The following is an 18101-nucleotide window of genomic DNA, read 5'->3' on the forward strand; positions in this document are numbered from 1 at the left end:
TGAAGATATGACTGTTGATGATTTTACTTTGCACTCAGTGGACCTTGGAGAGGCCAGACATGACACCAAGGTTGGCTTGTGGAAGTCAACCAATGAAGTAATTGAGGGACAATTGGAAAACTTGGAGTTGTCAAAAGCTAGGATGAAGGCTGAGATAGAAGAGTTGAATATTTCATCAGACAATTGGTCACTCCATTGGAAACTATCTCTGGAAGATCGGTAACAAGAAATCCTACTGCTGCTGAAGTTCATGCTCTTATCTCTCAACTTTAGGAAGATAGGCACTTTAGTCAAATTGGTAAAGACTGGATTGGGAAGCTCAAATTAGAGGGAGTTGCTATTATAGAACAAATTGGCAATGTTATCTTAAGATTAGAAACAGAGAAGGATAGTTACATCTTAGCAAATAATGGTACTTTGGCCAGAGAAAGAGCGAAGTGCAATAATTGTATCTCTCTTCTGAAGATGATCATTCAAATGAAGGAAAAGGAAGCCATTGAAGCAAAAATCTTGCCAAAGGGAGATGAACCTTTGTTCGAATGGCTTCAAAGCATGCAATTCAAGTTAGAAATGATCCTATTAGTAGAAAATGGACTTAAGGAAACAGAGGATAAAGTGAAGAAGACCCAAGTCAGAGGATTCAAACTCATGAAGGGGCTACATACAGATTCAAAGAATAGTGGCCAAGGGAAAGCACTCATTGGGATAAATTTCATGAAGGATAATTTCTCCAAATTCTTAGATAGTCTGACTGATGTGTCTTCCAGTGATCAAAACAGAGTTGCAGAGCTCCAGAAACTCAACGGATGCATACACGTGGCCACAGAGGAATTGCCAAATCAATTGAATGTTGTGAAGGAGTTGGCTAGGGAGCATTCTAAGTGGCTCTCGAGATACACCAATATCCACATGCCTAAGCATGAAGAACTAATCCCAATCATAGTTGCTGCTAAGGCCTATAGAACAGAAGTAGAAAAAGGGAAGAAGACGAAGTGATCCACATTCCTCCCCCTTTTTACTTTCTTATGTAATTATTGTAATACAATAAAATGGTTTCTTACCATTTGTCTTTTTTTTTTTAAGAAGATGAACTAATTGAACTTCTATTGTAACGGTCATCTCAAAATCCTATACGTATGAAATTGAAAGACTAATAAAAGGTTGGCGAGTTTTTGGTGTGAAGTACTTGATGTTGCAGAGTCAATTGAATGGTATTTTGTATCAACTATTTTCTATTCCATTTCTGTTAGTTGTAGTTATATGTTTTCTCTTTTGTCTGGATTGAAGCAAGGAAAGAACGAAGTTTCATTCCCCTATTTCAAGGCAGCGAATAGATATGATAAGTAGTGTCATTGCTTGTTCAAAGAGGAATCCCTTAAACATTCTTCCTTTTTAGTTAATTTCTTCTTCTCTATATTTCAGATTTTGGTTAATTCAGTTCAATATTAGTTATTATGCTCTGTGAGCTCATAATATTTTAGTTAAGTTGCGAAACTCTAGAAACTCAACAGAGGCATACACGTGGCCACGGAGGAATTTCCAAATCAATTAAATGATGTGAAGGAGTTGTCCAAGGAACATTCTAAGTGGCTCTTGAGATACACCAACATACATGTGCCTAGGCATGAAGAGCTAATCCCAATCATAGTTGCTGCTAAGGCCTACAGAACAAAAGTAGAAGAGGGGAAGAAGACGAAGTGATTCACATTCTGCCCCCTTTTCATTTTCTTATGTAATTATTGTAATACAACAAATGGGTTTCTTACCATTTTTCATTCTTTGAGGAGATGAACCAATTGAACTTCTATTGTAACGTTCATCTCAGAATCCTATATGTATGAAATTGAAAGATTAATAAAGGGTCAGAAAGTTTTTGGTGTGAAGTACTTGATGTTGCAGAGTCAATTGAATGGTATTTTGTATCAACTATTTTTTGTTCCATTTCTATTAGTTGTAGTTATATGTTTTCTCTTCTGTCTGGATTGAAGCAAGGAAAGAACGGAGTTTCATTCCCCTATTTCAAGACAGTGAATGGATGTGATAAGTAGTGTCATTGCATGTTCAAAGAAGAAGTTCAGATCGTAGTTAATTCAGTTAAATATTAGTTGTTATGCTATTAAGCTTTGTGAGTTCATAAGATGCATGTGGGTTCATAAACTTAATTAATTCTTCAAACATCTTTTTTTTGCCTGAGTTAGATCTTGTTTAAGTCTGGCTTGGTTTTACCTATTCTATTCTCGGGTCAAGAACACACTCCCATATTAGTTTTAGAAATAAAACATAATTCATTGTAAATCTACCATAGGGAGTTGTACTTATCAATTCAGAGAAAAGCTAGTCTATCCATAAGTGGCTTTTCAACTATTTGTAATCAAATATTATTCATAATTTGGGCATTCAAGAGTCATAGTCAAAGAAGAACAAATCTGTTTACCAACAGGAAGTATGAGGTTTCATAACTCGCCCTTATAAAAAAGGTAGGCTAGATGGGGGTGGAAAAAGTTAGTGTATTATATTGGAGGTGTTTACATGATCTAATTGTAGATTTAGATTTCAAAAATAATAATAAAGGATCCATGGCTATTTGATTAATTCATGAATTTATCAATTAGGTGTTTTTTTCAATGAACAAGCCTTTACTATTAATTTAAAATATTAAAATACACATTCACATAAAAAAGGGTCAGGGGATACAAGATCATCCCATGAGAGTCAAACAACCATCGACTATAACATTAAACATATCCACTATTCATTGAAAAAATAAGGGCACTGCCTGGAGAAGACCACCTCAGGTGGCTAGAGCAGTGTCAACCGAGAGGGGAGGATCTTGATCATCATGGTTGCCCCATCCATTAGTAGGTCCAGGGGTGAGGTCTTGAAGGGACTACCCATCTTCATCTATTTCCTTTTCTTTATCTTCTTCCTCCCTCCTTGGAGTTGAAATTGCCAAATCCAGGCAAGGAAACCACTTAGAAGTGACAGTAGGCTAGGTAGAATCACTACAAGTGGAAGGCTAGTCAAATCTATAGGAGTCAAAGGAGTAGGAGTAGTAGTAGGCTAATCCAAGGCAAACAACATGGTGGCGAAGTTGAGTAGTGTTGCTACACATCACCTCCCTCGCTAAAGGATTGACGAGGGGCCTGAAACCACAAGGTCTATAAATGACAAGTGAAGGAGCTACATGTTTATTGTATAGATTAGTGCATACAGATAATGAACAAGAACAAAATTACTCTTTTTATTATTCGCATATGCCAAAGATAGTACACTATGCTTATGATGATAATTACAATGATCTCAGAGGGTGTATACATACTTCCCGAAGGGTCGTCAGCTACATAACAAGAACCTTCCCGAAGGGCCTGTCAGCTACACAGTTTTTATCGACGACATACATCCCGTCAGCTACACAGTATTGACCGATGACATCATCCCCCCAAAAAAGAAAAGTCATCTTCGGACGACAATACAACCAAACTCAAAACAACTAATTACATTTATGCATAAAAACAACATAAACATCATGAACTACAATACTCCTTGGCCATATGTGAGCTACAATTCTTGAAGGTGTTGTCATAAATATGTTCGAGAAGGTTGAATAACAATAACACAATGAGTGTTTGATGAAATGTATTGCATGGATAACAACATTAAAATCCAACACCGCAGGAATGCACAATATAATTTAATGCATATATATAATGAACAAGAATGATAGTACTCCTTTTATTATTTGCATATGCCAAAGATATTACACTATGCTTGTGATGATAATTACAATGATCTCGGAGGGTGTATATATGCTTCCCTAAGAACCTTCCCAAAGGGCCATCGGCTACATAACAAGAATCTTCCCGAAGGGCCTGTCGGCTACACAGTTTTTACCGACGACATACATCCTGTCGGCTACACAGTATTTACCAATGACACTACGAGCACGGTGTGGAGTGCAGTTGGCAAAAGAAAAATCTGATGACACTCTAACAATTTTACAAGGGGCGTTCCCCCAACATTGTAGCAACTCCTGCTGGTTGGCCACCTTAAGAGCCACTTTATTGGCTTGCACTTGAATCTGCATAAGCACATTATTACAAATGCATGTTTTACTATATATAGAAACATTGGAACTCCACCCTAAGAGCATGTCATATCTCTGCAAATTTAAAAGGGATTCTTGGTGAATCACCCACCAAGGCCATATGCAATGAAAAAGGCTCTAGCCTAAAAGTTCAAGAAAAAAATCATGAATCCAATACCAATACTTTCGAGCTCTTCTAAAAAACCAGAAAATATGCAACAATGGTTTGGTTGCCCAAAGGGCTTGTGCAATTATGGCACATCACTATATGTGATACTCCCACTCACCACATATGATTGATCCATCAAACCACAGATGAATGTCACTATTACATATTATTTTGAAGAGGTAGTGTTTTCTCAAACTTTGTGAGCTTCCATATGTGTTCTTAATGTTAACATTTGAAATGAAAATTTTGATTTTTCTCCCTTAAAAACTTCTAGATGTAGAATTATTTTCAACCATTTTTATGAACACTAAAATGTAAATTTGAATATAAATTATTGTACATATAAAAATCCAAGTATGAATAAATATAATATATGCCACCTATAGAATATATATTATTTGTAATATAAAAAAAATAAAATTACATTAAATTTTTTTTAAATAATATAAAAAATCTAAAAAATAATTAATATGTTTAAATTAGATACCTATCACTTATTTTTAGATTAATTAGGAAAACCCAAAAACTATAACCTGTTTAATTGTTCAAAAAAAAAAAAAAACCAAAGCCGTTGAGAATGATAACGAGAAAAACCTATTTCAAATTAGGAACGGAGAAGGAATTTAAAAGTTTGTTACAAGCGTACGAGTATATAATTCCTTACATTCCATCTTTCTACTCATTTTTGCGCTGCTCTGTTCTCTTTGTTCTTATATAATTCCTTCCATTCCATGTTTCTACTCATTTTTGCTCTGCTCTGTTCTATTTGTTCTTTCTTTCTGTTTTGTTCTTTTTTGAATTTGTTTTGATTTTTCATTTTCATTTTTATAGCGTGCACGCTGGTCTTGCTAGTCATTTTTAATTTGTTCCATCCTTTCTTTTGGGTTTTCTTTGCTTTTTTCTTATGGGGTTTGGGATATAGCAAAAAAATGTGGAAAAAGAAAGAGACAAAGCAACTGATGAAAAAGGAAGAGGTAATTCTTCAATATTAGTTCTTTAAAATTTAATGCATTTTTTCATAATTGAAGGCACCCACCAATTGACTGTATTTGTTTGCAGGTGTTGGGCTGATGTATTTAAGATATGAACCCCTTCTCATGAGTTTTCTGGTAAATTGAAGTGTCTTATCTGAATAGTTGAAGGCACCCACCAATCGACTGTATTTGTTTGTAGTTGTTTGGGCTGATGTATTTAAGATACAAACCCCTTCTCATGAGTTTTCTAGTAAATTGAAGTGTCTTTTCTACTCTAGATCACATCGAAAAGTAAAACCATGAAGATTAATTGAATTCTTGCATTCCATAGTGTGATCCTAAAAGAAAGTGATTCATATTTAAGGCGATTGTACTAGCTTAGCCATGATTGCTTCCCAAATCACAAGTAGCTTCTCCAGAAGGGAGCCATATTTCAAAAACGGCTAACCCAATGTTTGAATTGTCCTTATTCTTAGGCATTGAATTGGTCTCCTGAAGAGGTCTTGTTCAACTCCTCGTATGCCAACCTGGTCTGGAAATAAGTATGGACACACAGCTTAGTGAGGTTAAATTCCTACAACTAATATTGTTGGCTCAAATTTAAACACAGATTTGTATGGCTTCCATCAATTTCACATCGATTTAAGAAAAGATCAGACATGAGTTTTTTTTGATGAATAGTTATTGGATGGATGCTTTTTATATTGGCACTAAGCTAAAATACTAGGATATTGGGGGTTATTTTAACTTCTCTTTCTTTGTAGGTTCAGCAGTTCATTGACCTCAAAGGATATATGAATGCAATGCCCTGTTGGGTTTCTGGTATGTCTGCAACTGCCATGCTTTGCAATCTTTTAGCTATAGTATGGTATTGTTTATTAGCTTTTGATTTTTTTATAGAACTTGCTAATTGTCAATTTTTTTAGTAAGCTTAAGTATCAGTTAACTGATCAGCTAAGTGGCAGAGCACAGGAAGATGTAGATCGAGGCCAAAATGTTCGTCCGGGTGATTCTTCTTTGATAGGGTAGAGCTAATTAATTATTGCTTATTGTAATTCTAATTGCCATGCTCAGCAGTCTTTTACCTATAGTATGGTATTGTTTATTAGCTTTTGATTTTTTTAAAGAACCTACTAATTGTCATTTTTTAGTAAGCTAAAGTATCAGTTAACTGATCAGCTAATTGGCAGAGCGCAGGAAGAGGTAGACCAACTGAGGCCAAAATGTTCGTCCAGGTGATTCTTCTTTGACAGGGTAGAGCTAATCAATGATTGCTTGTTGCAAATCCAATTAATTCAAATTGATACTATAAGCTTTGTGAGGAACTTTTATTTTAAATTGAAATTATTTAGTCATAACCTCAGTAGTTTTCATCCTCTTAATAGGAACTTCTTGATTCGCTCACCTTTTCTCACCACTTACCATTTTCATCCCAAATTTCATTATATGTAGAATTTGAACAATGTTCAGTTCATACCCACTACCATCATCTCCTATCATAAATCTGAAATAAAAAACTTAAATATCATCTCACTCACTCCATACCCACCATTCTATATTTTCAAGAGGAAGTTGTGAATCTTAAGTTTTGGTGGTGTACATATCAATGATGTTAGGTTGATGGAAGGTATGTTACAACCTTTTCTTTTGAGACCCATTCTATCAAATAGTTGTATAGGATATTAGTATTATTACCCTGTATTCATGAAGCTTTAAGCATGTTTTGGTCTCCTTGGGAATCAATAATTTCATTTGTTTCCACTCATTTATTTTTAGGTATATTGAAGCTTATGGTTTTCAAAGCCCTTTTAAATCCATTAGGATTGAGTAAATGACTCATGATAAGTTTGTAATGCAGTCATGAGATGCAGGAACCAGCACAAGTTCATTTAACCAATGCTCAAAAGAAGATAGAGGAAATTCTTTATAACCTGCTTCGTAGATCACAATTAACTGCTCTGAGGCAATGAATAGTTCACATAACTAACCAAGTGTTTGGAATTTGTGTTTCACGCAATGAGTTGATCATCTTCAATTTAGATTTAATAGAGGATTTGATCTTGTTCTATTCTATTTGTTCTATCTAGTTATGTTCTTTCTACTTTGCTCTATCAATTTTCTTTTTGTTCTTTCTATGATTGTTTGTTTTGATTTGATTATACAACAGTTGTTTTGTTTAATTTTTCATCTTTATTTATTTGATGATTTTTTTGGGGGTTTTGGTGTAACATTTTTTTGGCAAAGTAGAAGAAGAGGTAGGAAAAAAAGAGGTAGGGAAAATGAAGATAAAATCTTCTTCCAGGTAATTCTTCATTATTGTTTTTAAATTTTAGAACTTAATGTACTTATCAATATGTGTTGAGCTTTAGTATGTACTAAGGCTCAACACTTACAGTTATTTGAAGTTAGTTTTTCAGCATTTGCAACTTAAAATTTATTCATGTTCATTTAAAGTGTGAAATGTTGGACCACGTGGTTAGACATGCCTTCAGCTAGGATGTCGAAAATCATATGCCAATGTTGGACTTGCACCATGTTTGTGACATAATTTACTATGAAGGAAAAAAGCATTTCAAATTAGGAGCGGAGAAGAAATTTAAAAGTTTTTTACAAGTGTACGAGGATATAATTCATTTATGTTCTTTCCTTCCATTCCATCTTTCTACTCATTTTGGCTTTGCTCTGTTCTTTGTGTTCATTTTGTTCGATTTTATTTTATTTTTCACTTTCCTCGTGTATAGTGTGCACGCTGGTCCTGTTGTTAATTTTATCCATTTTTAACTTGTTCTATGTTTTTTCTTTTGGGTTTTGGGGATATAGTAGAAAAAAGGTGGAAAAAAGAAAGAGACACAACAACTGATGAAAAAGGAAGAGGTAATTCTTCATTATCAGTTCTTTAATATTTAATGCATCTTTTAATAATTGAAGACAAGCACCAATCAGTTGTGTTTTTTTGCAGAATCAGATGTACATTAAATTGCAGGTGTTGGGCTGATGTACGTAATACACAAACCTCTTCTCATGAGTTTTCTGGTTAATTGAATTCTTTCATTCCATAGTGTGCTCCTGAAAGGAAGTGATCATATTTAAGGTGGTATATAAACATTGTATTAGCTTAGTCATGATTGCTTCCTAGATCATAAGTAGCTTCCCTAGAAGGAAGCCATATTTCAAAATTAGGTACCCAATGTTTGAATTATCCTTATTCAGCTTAGTAGTGTTAAGGTTACTTAAGAGGCTCTTCATACAATTGCTCACTCAAATTCAAACACAGATATGTATAATTTCATAATTGTGGAGTTTGTTTACCGTTGGAATTTAATAATCTTGCTCCAACTTTTGATATTATATTGGATTCCTTATTATGGGAGTTGTGGTAGGTATGTTGGAGTTATTCACATTCATTAAATTTGAAATGGGATACAAGGACACGATTTTGCTTGGTATATCACAAGCGATTTCTTAAATAACCAAGTGTTTGAATTTTGTGCTTTCAGGCAATGATTTTATCATCTTGAGTTCATATTTAATGGAGGACTTAATACATTTCTATTCTTTTTTGTTTTGTCCTATTCTGTCAATATTCTTTTTGTTCTTTCTATTCTCTTTTGTCAAATTTTTTGTAAGTGTTTGTTTTGTTTTGATATTTTGTAATGTCCCCACTTTAGCAGTCGACCAAGTGTGTGCGTGTTAGCCTAGTTCTACATGGTTCTGAGGGCTAACGAAGGGTTTAAAGGGATCTTAGAGTGTTTTGGCCTGGTCATCTCCAATTTGGGCCAAGACGAAGTTGATTTACTTAGTTTCAAGCATACTTACTATTTTTAATAAGTCAGTAGGACACAGGGGACGCTAGTTTTGGTGCTATTCGGAGTTCAATAGCTAATATATTTTTATGCCTGAAGTATTATCAAAGTGACAATTAATTTAGTTGTAAAATATTAAAGTGTTTATTTGATATTAAATTTTATGGGGATATGTACAAATCAAAAGGAGTGCCTAAGGGAGACATAAGTGATTATTTTAATGTTTTATATCATACATCTTTTATCCCACATTGCTCATGTGAGTGGAATGGACCTTTGGAGAAAGAATAAAAGAGAGCGTTAGTGGCTTCATTCGGCAGGTGGAATATGAGAAAAAAATTGATGTGTAAGTTGCAGATCTGTTCTTGGCATTAGAGGATGCCTATCCTCTCTTGTGACATTCTAGATGTCATTCCTTTGGGGTTTGGCCTTTGGAATTCATTGCTATCAACTTCATTAACAGGCAGATTGGGCGCATTTTCAGCTATAGGCAGATTGGGTGTTTGCTCATATTATTCTCACTTCTTGTCCAATGCTTATGCCATTGTGAAGGGATGATTTTATGAGGGTCTTGGACTAGAAAATTATTTTATAATGCTAGAGTAATTAGTGAATTCATAAGTCTGTTATGTATTTGATTTTATTAGTTGAAAATTAATATTATTTCAGCAGTAGTTCAATCTTCAGTTTGCATATTATTATAAATTCCTTCTTGTTCGTGTTATGTGGTTTCAAATCTATGCAAAGACATAAAAACAAACAAACATTTGATTTCTGCAACCATGAAAGGGTTTAAACATTTAATGGAGAAATTATGATTTGGATGCAAATTATTTGACTAAATTCCTATCAATAGTTGGTTCAACTTTTGGACAATTCTAGGCTATCCATTACATTTTTCATTTTCTTTGTGTACAACAAGCACACTGGTTCTTTTGTTCTATTTTTTAATTTTTTAATTTGATTTGTGATGTGTTTTTTATTTGGGTTTTAGTGTGTTAGATTTTTGTAAAAGAGTAGAATAAGAGGTGGATAGAAGGAAGAGGGAAGCAAGAGACAACAAAGTCTTCATCTAGGTAATTCTTCATTGTTGCTTTTAAATTCTAGTTTATATAAAGGCTGAACACCCTACCATTATTTGAAGTTTGTTTTCAACATTGACATTTTAATTCATTTGATCTATTAATTGTTCTATAATCAGTAATTTGTTCTTGTTCATTTATATTGTGAAATTTCAAATATATGGTATTGTTGGTTCTCAAAACTAGAGCAAGTTTGAATGCTGTAAATTTGTTACCTATATAACACATTTAGTAAATGATATCCTTTAAAAGGAAGATTGCAGAGATTGATTGCCTATACTTGAGCATGTTTTCCTTTCAAATTTGACATTGCTCAAACACTTACTTGACATGATTTATTGATATGGAAATCTGAATAACTTTAAAACTAAAACCTCTGTTTATAATGGTTTAAATGTTATTAATTTCTACTTGGATGAAGATTACAGATGATGAAACATACAAATTGAAAAGGTGGAAAGAGGTGAAAGGTAAAAATTTGGGGACGATGTGACCTACTTTGTTGGCTACAATCACGAAGAATATGCAAACATAAATCTGGTAATCAAAACAAAATTATCAGTGCACATCAGGGTTCTGTAAATAGCATTCAGGTACTTATTCGGTAATGGTTTGTTTCCCATATGACTGCATTTGTAATGATTGTTGGAATTTTGGTTAAGACCAGTGTTACGGGACTCGGACTTGCCTCTGACTCAAAAAGTCAAAATTTGACTCGGACTCGAACTAGGCGACAGGACTCGACAAGGACTCAAAGAATTGAAAAACTCATGAAATTCAAAGATTTTAAAGGATTTTAAGATTTTTTCATGCATCTTTTAGCCAAATAACATCAAATACAAAATAATTGAGATAAATAGAAGCTACTTAATACACATACACAATTTTGCATAGATCACATAAGTATAAAAGCGAATTTTTGAAGGAAAAAACTAAATAACACAATATAAAGTTATAAACTATAAAGTAATAAACATAGTGTCACTCCAATATCAAAGACTCAAATGTCTACAACATTCATGGATTACAAAATCCATGGTATCAAATTCAAATGTTCAAAACATATATCAAAATAATTAGAGCCATCCTCTATGTCCTCCTACGAGTGCGCCTAAGATAAGTCATGGAAGACTCTAGAGCCATCCTCTCTGCCTGTGTCTGAGGCTGACCCTGAACCTCCTCCTCATGCTCATCATTATCATCCTCCTCACACACATAATCCTCATCATCATCCTGGGATCCATCACTCCTAGCCTCAGGGTCTTCCATTCTGCCTCCTCGTGCTCTAGCCTCCTCAACTACCATTGCTACTGCCTCAGCATCTCGATCCACCTGATCTACCCACTCCACATCTTCATCACTAAAGACAGGATCATCCACCTCTGTGTTCCACTCTGCATGAGGATCAACATTCTCTAATACAATTGGTGTTGTATCGGTGCCAAGGATCTGTCTATGGCAAAGGCAAAGGTTGTAGTGAACAAAGACAAGATCATTTAATTTTTGCACTGCCAACCTATTGCGCTTCTTTCAGTGTATGTGCTCAAAAAAACTCCAATTACGTTCACATCCTGATGCACTAGATGGCTGGCTCAAGATGTGAATCACAATCTTCTATAAATTTGGCACCTTTGTGCCAAACATCTCCCACCATGCATCTGAAACAAGAAATTTTTGAATCATATCAATCACTTTGAATTTATCAAATTAGGATGGTAATAGAATTATTATTAGAAATTAGAATATAGAATCAAATATTTTTAGTGTTTACCAGGCATCAATGTTGTCCTATTTTTCTTGCACAACTCTCGTGCAAATAAGTCCCCTTGAGCTTTCTTAAATAGCTCAATCTCATGGACTATATCTGTGCTAATTGTTGAATCAGGTGACATTCTCTCTACAACATCGTAGAGGCCACTCCACACCTCATCATTAGCCTTGAAATGTGGGCTGAATTGGTATGCTGGATTAAGGAAGTAGGCCGCTGCATGTATAGGCCTGTGAAGTAGATTGTGCCATCGTCTATCAATGACATCCCATATAGGCTCATACCTATCTTGATTCCCTGCAAAAAAAGAGCGAATGGCCTCTTTCACCCTATCCATGCCCTCATAAATGTAGCCCATTGAGGGCTTCTCTCCATCAGCAGTTCGTAGGAGAACAAGAAGCGGCTTTACAAACTGCAATCATTATGAAAGTTGGAAAAGAAATAATCATCTTTAAGTTTTTTCACTAAAAAATGAACAATAATTTATAACATAATTTCATAAATAAAATAAAGTTGAAATGAGGACAAAAAGGAAAATTATCGTCACAATATCAACAATCGGTGTCCAAAAAGAAGGCTCATCAAAAATATGATCAGCTGCAGCAATCCCTGTAGTGGTCTTTGCATATGATAATGCAAGCCACTCCTCACTGACAAACATGCGTCTCAAACCTCCCTTTGAATCAAGCAAGGATTTCAATGTGAGGAAGTTGGTTGCAAATCCGGTGACCCTTGGACGAGACAACTCCCTTTGCTCATTTTGTTTTCTCATGAGGTTGAGGACCCATGTATGATTATATATGAATTTGCATACACTCCTTCTTCGCTCTATAAATTTTTTGATCCAAGGGAGTTTACCAAGATCCTCTAACATGAGTTCAATGCAATGAGCAGCACAATGGGTCCAAAATAGGTGAGGGTGTCTCTCCGTAAGAAGTTTTCCTGTAGCAACATAATTTGCTGCATTATCAATAACTATTTGCACCACATTCTCCTCACCCACATCATTTATTACTTCATCCATTATCCCACAAAGATATTCAACATTCTTTGTTTTTCCTGAGGCATCAATGGATTTCAAAAAATTCGCGGCACCTGAAGAAAAAGAAATGAATTAGTATAATGATTAATGATGAATCATAATTTATAAATTCAAAATTTATAAACTTAATCACTTAAGTACAAGTTCTAGTTCTAAATTTTTAATGTCTAAGACTCTAGGTACAATTACAGTTTACCTGATGAAGAAATAAGAAAGTTGAGGAGTGTTCTACTCCTTCTATCGGTCCAACCATCAGTCATGATGGTGCAACCTTTTTCTTCCACACCTCACGCTGCTCCATGATTTCAAATTGTACATCATCCACCCTTTGGTTCAAAATAGGGCCTCCTAGCTCTTCAGCACTAAGGGCTTTGAACCCCAGACCACAAGCAACAACAACATCGATTCCAATTTGCCAATAAGGGGACCTAAAACAAATAGAATAAAATTTAAAGTTAAACGAATTAGTATATTATAAATAAATTTGAAAACAAAATATAAATTAAAATAAATAAAATAAACATATTATTGAAAGCTAAAAGTTGAAAGCTAAAACTTGTAACTTTGAAAGCAAGAGAAGACTTAAATTTAAATTTACATAAATAATTACCTTGCTGCATTGAATGAAATGTTGTTGTAGATGAAGAAGTCTCCAAGTGCCAATTTTGCATAATCATGTTTATCCTTGTTCCAACCCATGCCCTCAAGTGATGGTTGTGAACCTGGAGCCGTGCGTGGAGCAAACATAGAATCAAGTGTCAATTTTTGCTTACGAATACGAGGCCCAATGCTCACACTCATAGAAGCAGTGGTATCTGTAGGTGGAGTAGGGGATAATGGAGAGCAAAAACTAGAAGACCCCTGTTGGGCTCTGGCTAGTTGTGCCATTTTCTCATGTTGCTTCTTTTTCAATTCTTTTTGCTCCATTTTTTCTTTTAAAAGAGTTTGCATGTCTCGCATAACATCTTGGGGTACATCTTTGCATTTTTTTGCATCACATTTAGGTATATTTTCTAGGTGATACTTCAATCTATTTATTCCTCCCCCATTATATACCACACCACAATGCCAACATGTAACAACTCCCTTTTTGTGCCCTGGGATGGCATGTTTCCAAGCCCTATCCCTTGCTATTGCACTTGGGTCTGCATTAGGGTTAAATGGAGGCCTATTTCCACTTCCCTCACCTTGTTGTTGAGACATTATATCAAATTTCAATAAGTTACCGTTTGCTGCCAGCCTGCTACAATATGAATGTAAACAAAATGAGAAGTAAAAAAATAGTAGACTAGTAGTAGAGAGTAGAGACTAAACAAATTTAAACAAAATGAGAAGTAAAAATACTAAAAAAATACGAATGTAAAAGTTTAAAACATAGTATAAAACAACAGAAAGAAATGCAACAACAACTTGTAGCTTACCTCCTCAAATTTGCACAAGCAATGGAAATGCAAGTTTGTAGAAACCTCCTCCAAATGCTCCCTTAAGCTCCTCTCAATGCTTTAATGCAAGCTAGAAAGATGCACAAACTATTAGCAATCAATATGGGAGAGCAAACCGGTTTGTTGATTTCCCTCTCAAAACCCCAATATTCTTCTCTAACTCTTTCCACTCTCTTGTGAGCACAAGAAAATGGTGGAATGACCTTTTTAAATCAATAACATGTTATACAAACCAAAAAATTCCTATTAAACAAAGCATTTTTATGTTTTTTTGGTCTTTTCCATCGCACTTGCCGGTGAGAGTCCTGGCATCAGGACTCGCCGAGTCCGATTGGACTCTGCCAGGACTCAACAGAGTCCAAGTCTAGGGGCAGTCTGCCTCGGAAAGGTGGACTTTGCCTCAAACTCGTAGAGTTCAAGGTTGACTCGGCGAGTACTGTTACTCTGGTTACGACTGTAAGAGCCCGGTGACTCATAGATGAATCAATATCCTAAATTGCTAATATCACCCTTGTTGTACATTGCTACTTATTGATCATTTAGTTTCCTTTTCTCTATTTTAATTGTCATGTGTTTTATTACTATATTGGATAGGCGATAAGCTAGCATACAAGTGTATTGGGGGTTTTTTGAACTTCTACTCTATAGGTTCAACACTTCATTGACCCCATAGGAATTCAGCTGCAATACCCTATGTGATTTTCCGTAAGTCTATATGCAAGTTATTGTGTTTCAAATTTTTTATAGAACCTACAAATCATCTAAAATAGTAAGCTATAATATCAATTGACTAATTTTGTTTCGTTATGTAGTTTAACAAATTGTGAAGTTTTCTTACTATTGGAATTCAATAACTTTTCTCCAGCATTTAATATTTTTTAGAATCCTTAACTTGGGAGTTGTGGTATGCATATTGGAGTTGTACATTTTTATCAAATTTGAAATGGGATACAAGGATACGATTTTCCTTGATTTCAGGTAAACATATTTTATGAAATAGATGAATCCAAATTTCTAGTATTGAAATATTTGGAATTTTTAAAAAAAGTATAAGGTGGGTACTATTATTTGACTCAATCAGACTGACAAGATTAGTTGTGGACAATAATAATACAGAAAAACCTTAAAAGATTATTTGTGGGCTATATTAGTCCAAAGAATCTACCGCCGTTGAAGTTGATGGCCTGGATGATTTGATACAAATGATTCAAAATCAATGTAGTAACATTTTAGATTCTTTTCATCGCTCTCTCATTTAAATAATTTATGTGTTTCTTGTGTATACCATTCATTTTGTTATGGATGTTCTTTCTTTTTTTGTGATTGTGTAGTCAATGTTTTGTTTTATCTTCTATTCTTTTTCCGTTTGTTCAATTTTTTTTCCAAGTCTTATTTTGATTTGATTTTTTCATTTTCTTGTGTAAGCATGCACACTGGTCTATTTGTTCATATCCTTCATCATTTTTTTCATGTTACATATTTTTGGGGGAGGAGAGGAAGAGGTAGAAAATGGAAAAGGCAGAACAAACGAGAAAAAAATGTTCTTCCAAGTAATTCTTCATAGAAAACAAAGAGCCCATTATCACTTGTTGCAAATCTTCTCAATTCAAGATATTTAGTCTTCGTTGACAATAGAAGACACTCACCATTCCATTGTATTTTTTTATAGAGTTGGATGCAGATTAGATATAATCCCTCACTTGGTGAGCTTACATATAAATTGAAATGTCTTTCCTTCTTTAAATCAAATCCTAAAGTAGGAAGACTTGCTGAAACTTTTGCATTCCATATTGTACCCTACTCTATTATTGCAACTAATCAAGCCATTATTGTAAAAGAAAGTGATCACGTTGGAAATGCAATTTAAAGCTTGAATTACTTCATTGCGATTGGCTTCTCTGATCATATCTAGCTGCTTTAGAAGTAAGCATTTTTTCACAACACTCACCGTTCCAGTGTATTTGTTTATAGAGTTGGATGCAGATTAGATATAATCCCTCACTTGGTGAGCTTACATATAAATTGAAGTGTCTTTCCTTCTTTAAATCAAATCCTAAAGTAGGAAGACTTGCTGAAACTTTTGCATTCCATATTGTACCCTGCTCTGTTATTGCAACTAATCAAGCCATTATTGTAAAAGAAAGTGATCAGATTGGAGATGCAATTTAAAGCTTGAATTACTTCATTGCAATTGCTTCTCTGATCATATTTAGCTGCTTTAGAAGTAAGCATTTTTTCACAACAACTAACCTAATGTTTGAATTGCCTATATTCTTAGGCATTGAATTGGATATCATGTGCATTTTCTATCAAACACAAATTAGTATCACACACATATCAATGGGGTTGAGATTCTCCCAGGAGGCTCTTTGTACCACTGATTTTGATGCCCTTAATTTAAACACAAATTTGTGTGGCTCCCATCTTTTTCACATGGATTCAAGAAAGGCAGTTTCAGGATCGAGTTCTATTAATGAATAGCTTACATACAAGGATATTGGGTTTTTTGAATATTTTGGAAATTCTACTTATTTGCAGGTTCAGTAGTTTGTTGACCTCATAGGTCATACAAACTAACATGCCCTTCTTGATTTCTGGTATTTTTGTACACGTCCTGCTCTATACTCTTTTTGGTGTAGCATGGTATTGTTTATTGGCTTTAAACTTTTTTAGGGAACCTGCAAAGCATCTACAATGTAATCTAAATTATTAGCTGACTCATCTCTTCTACAATAGTAAGCTAACTAATCAGCTACATGGAAAAGAAGCTAATTAATCAGCTACATGGAAAAGCATAGGACCAGGCTCAAAAAAAAAGTGGCAAAGAGAGCAAGGACAAAATGTTTTTCCAAGTAATTCTTCTTCAACAAGAAAGAGTTCATTGTTATTTTTTGCAAATCCAATCAATTCAGATCTACAGGTCATTTGTAAAGAACTTTCATTTTAGATTGAAATTAATTATTCTTTGTTATTTTCATCCTCTTAATAGCAACTGCTTGATCCTTTCACCTTTTCTCATTACTCACAATTCTCATCCCTAATTTCATTATGTGTAAGTAGTTGAACAATATTCACTATAAGTTTAAACCCACGTCCATAACCCTCTTGTCATATACTTTAAACCAAAACCTGTAATTCTATCATGCACTTTACCCTATTCCTTGGCAATTGAAGGTACCCAACAATCCTTAATAGCAAGAGGTAAAAGATGTGAAAGCCAGAATTTTCACTGTAATAAATAACTTGATGTTCTGCTGATGGATGATATGTTACAGCCTTTCAAAATAGACTTGAGACCCCACTATATCAAATAGTTTTATAAACAAGTATTATTACTGTATACCCTTAGCGCTGTCAGCCTTGCTTTTTCTCTGGTTTGCATTATGATGGTAGAGTTGGGTATGACATGTTTTATTTTAATGATAATTTAATGCTTTAATGTAATTAATAATTTTTTAATCTAATACTTATTTTTGTATCCTCGCAATACAAAGCTGTTGATATAACACTCCACATTCTGATTACCATTTTCCTCTTAAGCTTGCAGTTTTCACACTTCATTTGGATCTTCTTAGGAATGAATGACTTTATTTGTTCACTCATATGTATTTTTTTATGAAAATTTTTGGATTATAGTTTACTTTTCTTTTTCAAAATCCATTTGGATTTGCTAAACAACTCATGATTAGTTTCAAATGCACGCGTATGATGTAGACCCAACAAGAGTTTTATTTAAT

The 18101-nt window shown here is 34.3% G+C and overlaps 1 long non-coding RNA gene across 1 annotated transcript; it reads left to right on the forward strand.

Annotated features, from left to right (window-relative positions):
* The first annotated feature begins 6421 nt into the window (after positions 1 to 6421).
* LOC149571942 (uncharacterized) lies at positions 6422 to 17215 on the forward strand. Its single transcript, XR_016358811.1, has 5 exons — positions 6422 to 6462; positions 8051 to 8101; positions 8187 to 8223; positions 10025 to 10106; positions 17133 to 17215. It is a non-coding gene; the product is annotated as an uncharacterized LOC149571942 (long non-coding RNA).
* The last annotated feature ends 886 nt before the right edge of the window (positions 17216 to 18101 follow it).

This window comes from Cupressus sempervirens, chromosome 2 (genome assembly GCF_028749045.1).
Source record: "Cupressus sempervirens isolate cs-2001-9-10 chromosome 2, ASM2874904v1, whole genome shotgun sequence".
In the NCBI taxonomy this organism is placed as follows: domain Eukaryota; kingdom Viridiplantae; phylum Streptophyta; class Pinopsida; order Cupressales; family Cupressaceae; genus Cupressus; species Cupressus sempervirens.